Genomic DNA, 10,221 nt, shown 5'->3' with positions numbered 1-10,221 from the left:
ACTTTCTATTTTTGTTTCTGTCTTAGTTAGGGTTTTGTTTCTGTGAAGAAACACCATTACCATAGCAAATCCTGTAAAGAAAAACATTCAATTGGAGATAGCTCACAGTTTCAGAGATTTAGTCCATTATTGTCATGACAAGAAGCGTGGTTGCAAACAGGCAGACATGGTGCTAGAGAAAAAGCTGAGATTTCTACATCTTGATAAACAGGCAAAAGAAAAAGACTTTCACACTAGGACTAGCTTGAACATATGAGACTTCTAAGCATGCCTCAATAGTGACACACTTCCTCCAATGAGATCACACCTCCTCCAACAAGGCTACAACCAAAAGTGCTGCTCCATTGGGCCAAATATTCAAACACATGGGTCTATAGGAAACATTACTATTCAAAACACCACATTCTGCTCCACAGCCTCATTAAGCTTGTAGCCATAAAATAACAAAGATATAATTCAGTCTAACTTCAAAATTCCTCATGGTCTTGTTTAACAGTTCAAAGTTCAAAGTCTTTTCTTAGATACATGCAACTTCTTAAATGTACTAACCTATAATATTAAAATCAAAATTCACATACCTCCAATATACAGTGGCACATAATATCTGTTACCAATGCCAAAGGTAGGAATGGGAACATAGTAAAGAAATCTTGTACCAGAGCCTCACAAAAAACTAGCTGGGCACACTAAAAAATCTGCATTTTCCTGTCTGATTTCAAAATCCTCTTCAGATCTCCAAGTCATTTCAGCTTTTTTTTTTTATGGGAACAGGCTTCTTTCTCTTGGGCTTCACTCCATATTAGCAGCTTTCATGATTCTGACATCACCAATATTTTTAGATCTCTAAGACAAACCAGACTATATTACTTTATACAATGGCTTGTCTGGGCCATTGTAGAAATATACCTGTCATATGTCTGGCCTCAGTGGCTTTTCTTAGCAGCATAGAGAGATTCCATAACTCATTTCTTTTATCTTTGACTTTAAATCAAGAACCATGTGGCCAAGTCTAGAAAGCCTTACTACTTGCTAGGCAGGTATATGGCACCCTTGTTCAATTACACCATCAGCTTTCTGTTTTTGATGGCTGTGTTTACAGCCTATGCTAAGCTGTCTGGGAACCTTATAGACCAAATAGGCCTTGAACTTAGAGATCTTTGTGACTCTATCTTCAGAGTGCTGAGATTAAAGATGTCTACCACCAAGCTTGGACCTAAGCAGGTCTTTAATTCCTTTTCTCACATTGGAACCTTAGCTCCCTAGCTCACTAAACTCTTGTTGTAAGGTTATATCCTCCCCTTTATTCAATTTAACATCAGGATTTTATTTAATCTGTTTAATCTCCTTACATAGTTTAGCTCAATTCCATTTCCTAGAGCACCCATTCTCCTTGAGTTGTACATTTTCTACTTTTCTTTGATAAAGTTGTCCCATTTCATTATAAATCTTCAAGAGTAAACACTTATAATCACATAACAGAGTCAATACTAGACTACATTCAGACTTCTGCTAATAGAATTAATCTGTAACACTTCAATTTAACCTCAGTCAGATTTTTAAGACAAGAACACACAGGAGCCACATTCTTAGCTAAAATATAACCAGAATGCTCTCTTGGCATATACAAATATTTTTCTAGTCTGAAACCTCTTGAGCCAGTTCTCCAACTTCAAATTATCATCAACACCCCTTTATTTCTTGTTCTTACAAGGATCGACAATTAAGCCCCACTTAAAGCTCTCAGTTGCTTTTCTAACCCAAAATCCCAAAGTCAACATTCCTCCAAACAAAACCACAGTCAGAAATATCACAGCAATACCACAATCTTAGTTAGTGTTTTATTGTTATGAAGAGTCACCATTACCACAGCAACTCTTATAACAGAAAATATTTAATTGCAACATTTTTACAGTTTCAGAGGTTAGTTCATTACTGTCATGGCAAGAAGTATGGCAACATGCAGCCAGACATGATGATGGAGAAGGAGCTGAGATTTCTCATCTTGATCCAAATGCAGAAGAATGAGCCTGCCACAGTAGGCCTACTTTGCACATGTATAATCTCAAAGACTGTCTCCACTGACATACTTCTTTCAACAAAATCACACATACTTCAATGAGATCACTCTCTACAGGCCAATCATTTAAACACATGAGTGTGTAGGGACCATTCTGATTCAAACCACCACAGTGACGTTCTCCTGTCCTAAAAATATTAAATCTTTCAGAATTTAATTCAATGTCCCTTAATCACATTCACCCAAATTCCTCCCCCCAACACATTCAAGATCTAACCTTACTTATTACTTTATAAATGTCTTGTCCTACTTCTGAAATTTATGTTTTATCATACTTATTGCAATATGTGCTATCCATATAATTCTGAATATTGTTCTATTTACTGGAGTGTGGTTACCTACTAGAAACTCTGCTCTTGAATGCTAACACTTGTTTCTCTAGAAGACATAACAGTACATAGATTCACAGCTAAGGGTAGGGTTCTCATGAATTTTTTCCCTTTGAAAGCTACAATATTGACTGGCCCGAGTTTGTTAAAGAACTATAGTTGTTGTATTTTCATGACTGTAGTCATCCTACCACATTGAAGACATTATTTTGTTTCAGTTTTCCATTTACTTCTAAGTCTTACAATGTTTCTATATATTCTTCTATAAGCATCCTTAAGTCTTGTAAGTATATAGAATGTAGATGTCCCATTTTCAGAATCAGTTCACATTAACTGACTCTCTACACTATGAAAATTATGTTTGTGTATTAACCCTACCCACAGAACAAAGAAAGGTAAAATATTGGAGACTAACTCTTTAGAGATGTGTGAATTTAATGGGCAATTTGATAAAATCTCTGTATAGAAGAATTATAGTATTAGGTTCACCCTAGGACAAGGTTGTAGCAGGATACTTATTCTGCTACATGGTATTCACAGTGGAGCTCCATAATTATGAAGTAGAAGAAGATGTGGAGCTGAGAAAGAAAGCAAGAAAGGGGAGTGTTGAGGAACACACTGCCCCATGCTTGGGGCTAAGTGCACTGGTCTGAGGGCATCAGACAACAGGGTCCAGCAACAGAGACTGCGGATGGAGGGGCAAGAGATTCAAAGAATGGAGGCAAGACAGGGTGTGTGGTTAGGTCTCTAGTCTCGTTTATTGAAAGGAAATCATTGGTATTTATATGCTTTGCCATGTGCCTTGTAGGCGTGGATACTGAATGTGTCTTGCAGCTGGGGGCACTAAACAGAAAAACAAGATATGTGGGATAAACAAGATGTTTATCAGAGTATGCTTAGCTATTGAGGCTGTTGAAAACAAGTTTCTTGTCAGGGTATATGTCTCAAGATGGCTGTAAAGATGATAACTGCTTTCTGCTAGGAGTCAGTTCCCAACTGTTCTCCCTTTTTAATTTTTGTTCAAAAGGGAAGGCTGGAAAACCATATGGAAACTGTGCCTACCTTAGGTTGGAACAAAGGACCCCAGACTCCCGTTCCCTTCTTTGAATACTCAACAGCTATTTGATTGAGCTTCTGTCTTAGGATGGTGAGGTTTCCCAGTTAAGGTCAAGGGTCTTGAGGTGTTCTCTTACCCATCATTGACTATTTGGCTTAGTGCCTAAGTTATGGGTTAATCCTCATCAATCCTGATGACAAAGGTTTTAGAGTTCCTTACTTCCAGCCTGTAATAGAGGACCTGTATGGGTTTCATTTGAATAGCGTCTATCTGTTGTTGTACAAAAGCCATCAGTTTGTTAAACAGCATGCACCCAAGAGACAAGAGAATTAATGTCTAAATGGTTGGTATAAAAGCAACACTCTTCTTTAAGGGTAGCACACAAGCCCCCTGTTGGAGAAGTAAAAGGTCTAAGCCTTGTACACACAAATTTTGAATAGAAGAAATTTTACCAATGAAACCCTTGAATTTGCATCAGCTTAGTAACAATTATACAGATTTCGACCAATAGACTATGACTGTGTAATCTATTTTAGCTCTTCCATCCTGTCCTAATAAAACCATTACTTTTTTTTAGAAAGACAGAATAATATTAACCATCTCAGTCCCCAAGTCCAGTGAATTGGGGTGCCAAATCTTCATTAACTTCTTCAAGCTGAATATGGGCATTGAGATATTAGAAGTGGGATGACAGGAAGGGTAAATTGATAAGCCTCTGATGTCTGTCTTAACTGTATCCAGCTGAAAGTCCAGGACATCAGTAGACATGCAGATGACAAGAAGATTCATTCACCAAGGCTGTGTATTCTGTAATATACAAATCTCAAGGCAAATTCTAGTATCAAGATAAATATTTTGTTTGATTTTTGGGAATCTAGTCTTCTGGAGGCCTACCACTGTCATGTCTGATCCATATAATTTTGGAAGATATACTACTACTTTAATGACCTCTTCAGAAAATACATAGAAAAACTTTTTTCCCAAGTCAGCCTTTCCTTGAGCCAGTAACCCAAAAACTTTTACATTGACCTTTTATCCAGAGGAAAAATATAAGTACACAACTCAGAATCACACACATTGTGAAAGTTAAATCAATCTAATATAACTGATTATATTTTTTTTTCTGTTCATCTCTCTGCCTAGAGCAACCTTCTATTTATCAATTTATCTGTTTGGCTCTCGACTCAGAACAGTCTGCAATCGACTCTTTGCATCTTTAAAGCCCTTTCCATCTGTTTCTGCTCACTTATTTCTTGCTCCATTTTCATTACTATGACCTACTGATCTCGCTGCAATCACCTTTGTTTTAATTCTGAATTCTTGGCAGACCCTTCTTTCAATAACATCCCTCACTGTGTCTCTCATTCTTGGTGTCTCACATTGAGCACCACTGCCAAGCTAGCTCCATCAGTCAACAGGTTCTCCAGCACAGAAGTGAGGATGCCTGCTTTCAATTCCCAGTGTCCTTCACTGTGTCCCACTTACTGGAGCTCCAACATTGAGGTGCCACTACCTTGTTGACTGCTCTGCCCCATGCTTGGGGTCCAAGATGTTCTGGACTGCACTGCCCCATGCTTGGGGCCACTATGTGCTGGCCAGAGCTGGTGCTCTAGTCCAGGGGTCAGGGCATAGAAAGAGAGAGTGGGGATGAAGGGGCTAGAGACGTGAAGAATGGAGACAAGACAAGATTTGTGGTCAATTTTCTAGTCTCATTTATTGAAAGAAAATCAAGGGTATTTATACACTTTGCCAAGTACCTTGTAGGTATGAATACCATGTGCGTCTTGCAGGCAAGGATATCATGGGCGCCTTGCAGCTGGGGGCAATAAATAGCAAAACATGATATGTGGGATAAACAAGATGTTTATCAGAATATGCTCAGTTGTTGAGGCTGTTGAAAACAAGTTTCTTTTCAGGGTATATGTCTCAAGATGGCTGCAAAGATGATAACTGCTTTCTGCTAGGAGTCAGCTCCCAACAAAGGAGGAAAGAAAAAAGACAGGAAGGGTAGAAATAGAGGAAGGGGAAGAGAAGAAAGAGGTTATCAGCCATGGAGAATCACAGTTAACTTGAAAGCTGTCTTAGGTAGCAACTTCTATCAAAAGGTTAAGTATTGGGTAGCAACTCTAATTATGTGGACATCTTATTGATTGAGCATTTCTAAATATATAAATCCTTTAGATAATCATTCAGCTTTAAGAGTCTCATTTGTATCAGGTACTGTGAGGATGGCAGATATTGTCTGGGGTTTAGGCGAGCTTTGTGGATGCAGTGTGGTGGATTGGCACAGACATCCCGCATGCTGGCATCTCATGGGTGCCAGGGCCTGTTCATCTAGCTAGCTAGAGACTTTTTCAGAGCTGAAGAACAGTGGGAACATGGTGGCTGCCCAGGAACAAACATGACAGGGTGCCATTTTCTAAATATTACTCCTACACATGGTCAAATCAGCTATGCCAAGCATGTGTTTCCTTCTATAGAGTGGGCCTTTAATTCAAAAAGAAAGTAGTTGATATACATATTATTTCTGTTTCATTATCATACTTATGGATATAAATCCTATATTGCTATGTTGTTCATTATTGTATTGGAAAGCTAGGTAAGATTTTTGATTGCTTTTCTCAAGCAGTCTACATAGGACAGAATAGTGTGAGAGCTAGTCAGAATACAGGAAGATTCCCATTCAGAATTGACTTGATGAATGCATGCCCTATGAGCAACATATAGGTTTTCTTCACCAACACAAGTCATACCATGACATTCTTGTAGACAAACAGTAACAGTGGCAATAATTTGTATAATTTTATCTTTTTCAGGAAATTTCTAATTAAAAATTAAAGAAGAGGTATTCACAACAGCCTTAGGCTTTTTATTCAGCATAAACTTGTATGTATGTTAACACTAATAGTTTGAAGAAGCCATATGGTATGTGTTCTCTCTCTCTCTCTCTCTCTCTCTCTCTCTCTCTCTCTCTGTACACACACACACACACACACACACACACACACACACACACACACATATATATATATATATATATATATATATATATATATATATATATAATTTTGAACTCCATGCACATTTTATAAATTTCAGAGTCTGGAGTGTTTTTCTTATTATGATTCCCAATTCCATCCTATTACTTTAAATATCATAATTATATATCTTTATGTAGAATAAAATTACATTGTGAATGGACATTTTTGTTGGTTAATATTTTTTAGCTCTTCTGTATACTGAAGCAATAAAAAAACTATGTGCAAGTATCTCTGAATTATATTAACTTAGAACATGTTAAGTATATAAGCAGGTGTTGTATACCTGGATCATACGACAGGGGTATGTTCATTTTTGGAGGAAAGAAAATCCTATTGGCTTTCCTATAGTATCAAAAGCTAACATTTCTTTCAACAATAAAAGGAGTTTAACTCTTTCCCATAACTTAGCCAGTATTTGTTGACATATATTTTCATTTAAGGTAAGCATTCTTGAGTGGACATTTTGACAGGCACAGACCCACAGCTTGAGAGACCAGCACTGACTTTCTTGGAAGACTGGGTGGGCTGTGTAGCTTTCCTCCTTGTCCCTGCAACCATGTCCACCAATAAGAATGCTAATTCACCAGCTGCCTGGCTTAATAGATTCAAGAACAAGGAGAAAAAGAGTACAGAAATGCTCAGCCACCAAATAGTACTAGTTAATGTGGTACTTAGGAAAACTTAAAAGGATGACCAGATACTGAAAAGAAGAAACATCAGCTCATTTCCTGATGTTGCAACTTCTCCCATACAGGAAAACCAAAACAATCAGAGTACTGTAAATTGGTTTGTTGAGAACATTATTAAAGACATAAATAGTAACAATTTTGAAAGCCAGCAAAACAATCCAGAAGTATTAGCAGATTCATGTTGGTCTATTTTTTACCTGACTGATGATCCAAATGAGTTCATTGAGATGGTTGTGAAGAAGGGAGTTGTTCTCCAACTTGTGACGCTTCTGGGAGCTACTTAATTGCCCATTGTGAGTCCTGCACTAAAAAAATCATAGGGAATCTTGTCACTGGAACAGATGAAAAGACTCAGAATGTGATAAATGCAGGAGAGTTTTAGTCTTTCCCAGCCTGCTAACAAACCCCAAAACTAATATTTAGAAGGAGGCCAGGTGCACAATTTCTACCATTATAGCTGGATGCCATGACCAGATATAGCAAGTTCTGAATCATGACCTCATCCTGTTTCCTGTTGGTGATTTCTCTAATGTAGACTTTAAGACATAGAAGGGGTTTATTTGAGGTATAAACAACTCTACCAGTGGTGGGACTATTGAACAGATTGTGTATCTCATTCATTGTGAGATAATAGAACCTCTGATGAACCTCTTTTTTATTCAATATTTTATTTATTTAAATTTTAGATGCCATCCCCCTTCCCCATTATTCCCCCATAAATCCCCATCCCATTCCTCCTCCTCTTTTTTTGCTTTTATACTTTTTAAATTACATGCTAGTATTAAGGTCAGTTCTAGGTTGAGGTACTAGCAATAAAATAGATGCAAATAGTCAAGGAACAAGCAAGACAATAAACCCAGATAGTCAAAGAACATGCACAATATTAAAAAGAATCCCATGAACATTCCTATGATCACTATTTCTAAGGGCTTATCAGGATGGCCAATATATCTGAGCCTTCTTCCCTGTCCTAGCCCAAAGTAATTTTCATACCTGAACCCTACTTCCTTATTCTAGCTTAAGATTTAGATTTCTGCCTGAAATTTCTGATTTGTTCTAGCCTAGGATTTAGATTTCTGCCTGAAATTAATCCTTTGTTCCAGCCTAATGTCAGATTCCTGCCTGCAGTCCATTTCCTTGTTCTTGACCTATGTCAGATTCCTTCTAAGCAGCTCCAAAAGCTCTCCAGGTCTCCCCCTTTTTATTGCATAAACCAGACTAACCCTGTCTTAGGTCATTCTGACAAGAAAGCTTTTCTTACCTGTCATGGAATATGCATTATTAAAAGCAATGCACTTCTGTCTTAGGTTGGTGTCTGTGTAGAATCTTACTTGTCAGCCATCTTGGCTTGTCAGCATGTTAAGTTAATAACTCTGTCTGGGTGTCCATTTTTAGTTTCAAGTCATGTACTTTGGTTGCCATCCTGTTGATGTAGTTAGAGACAAGCTTTACCACAATGGGCAGGAATAAAAGTAATCCCAGGACAAGAAGGGCTAGCATAATTAAGTTATGTATGCCATTCCCAATCCTGAGGTTTGACCAAAATGGAAATACTGACCTCAGGCCATATATAATTTTATCAGTATTATCTACAGCAGCAAAGCTCAACAAAGCAGCATTCTTTAAATTCATAATCTCACTATGAAAAGTTAAAACACCCGGAGAGGTGTTAGGATTATTCCAAATACCCTACAGGTGTCTTTAAACTTTTTTCAAATTATAATGACAATCATTGTGAATTATAGAAGTAACACTACTGCAAAGATATTTGTCATGACACTTAAGATGGCTCCTAACTCCTGAACGCTGAACCTCCTTCAGATAATTTAAATAGGTAATAGAACATAAATCTGTTGTTCCAGATACCTTTGAGTGCAAAAGATACCAAGATTATTCACATTATTCTTGATGCCATTTTAAATATCTTTTATTCTGCAGAGAAACTAGGTGAGAGAGAAAACTCAGTATAATGATTGAAGATTGTGGAAACATGGATAAAATTGAAGCACTACAGAGCCATGAAAACAAAACTGTATACAAAGCCTCATTAAACTTGAGAAGTACTTCTTAGTGGAGGAAGAGGATGATCAAAATGTGATGCCAGAAACTACCTCTGAAGGCTTCACCTTCCAAGTTCAAGATTAAGCTTCTTGGACCATTAAATTCTAATGTCTAGACAAGGCACAAAGTTTTTAGCTATATTTTGTGCTATTCTGTGTTTTCATGAATTTGTCTTATTATTGTTCTACTAAGAACTCTTTTAAATTTGTGATTTGTTATTGAAGCACTTTGTACAAATGAAACTATACTTGAGGTTATGAACTATGCATACTATATGAAGCTGTCATTTGAGTTTATTTCAATGTGGAATTTCGTACCATGTTGTGTCCTATAAATAAAGATTAAGATCAATTCTTTTCTAAAAAAAAAAAAAGATAGGCATTCTTTTAGATGAGGCTTTTCAATAGTCCTACAAATATATTTTTTAAAGTTTTATTTATTCCAATTACCAAATTTAAACATTTATAAAAATTAAGCTGCTTTGAAAATATTAACTATTAGTCCTTTATATTGATACTTGTGCTGTATTTTATTTAATTTTATGCAAGTATTATACCTTTATCTTTATTGTTATTAAAACTCTGAAAAACAACTGAGAACAGGTAAAAGAGAACATCTAGTATTAATTTTTTATTAGCATGTCTTGAATATTTTGAGTCTTTTACAGACCCTAGGCACTTTAGTAGTGTCTTTTATATTCTTTGAAGATTAAGGTTGGAATATTGACTGCAGTTTTACTGAATTTGTAGACAACTTTTGCTAATATTAGCATTTCATATTTACTTTCCTAAAATAGGAGAACTTTCTTTTTTACTGAATATTTTATTTATTTACATTTCAGATGCCTTCTGTTTCCTCATTTCCCCTCCCTAGAAATCCCCTATCTCATTCCCTCTTCTCCTTTTTGCTTTTATACCATTTTAATTACATGAAAGTATTAAGGTCAGTTATATGTTGAGGAACTAGC

The 10,221-nt window shown here is 36.6% G+C and overlaps 1 pseudogene; it reads left to right on the top strand.

Annotated features, from left to right (window-relative positions):
- Positions 1 to 1,957: 1,957 nt before the first annotated feature.
- LOC117695011 (uncharacterized) lies at positions 1,958 to 9,338 on the top strand (annotated as a pseudogene).
- Positions 9,339 to 10,221: the final 883 nt, after the last annotated feature.

This window comes from Arvicanthis niloticus, chromosome X, assembly GCF_011762505.2.
Source record: "Arvicanthis niloticus isolate mArvNil1 chromosome X, mArvNil1.pat.X, whole genome shotgun sequence".
In the NCBI taxonomy this organism is placed as follows: Eukaryota; Metazoa; Chordata; class Mammalia; order Rodentia; family Muridae; genus Arvicanthis; species Arvicanthis niloticus.
This window is presented reverse-complemented; position numbering and strand designations above follow the sequence as displayed.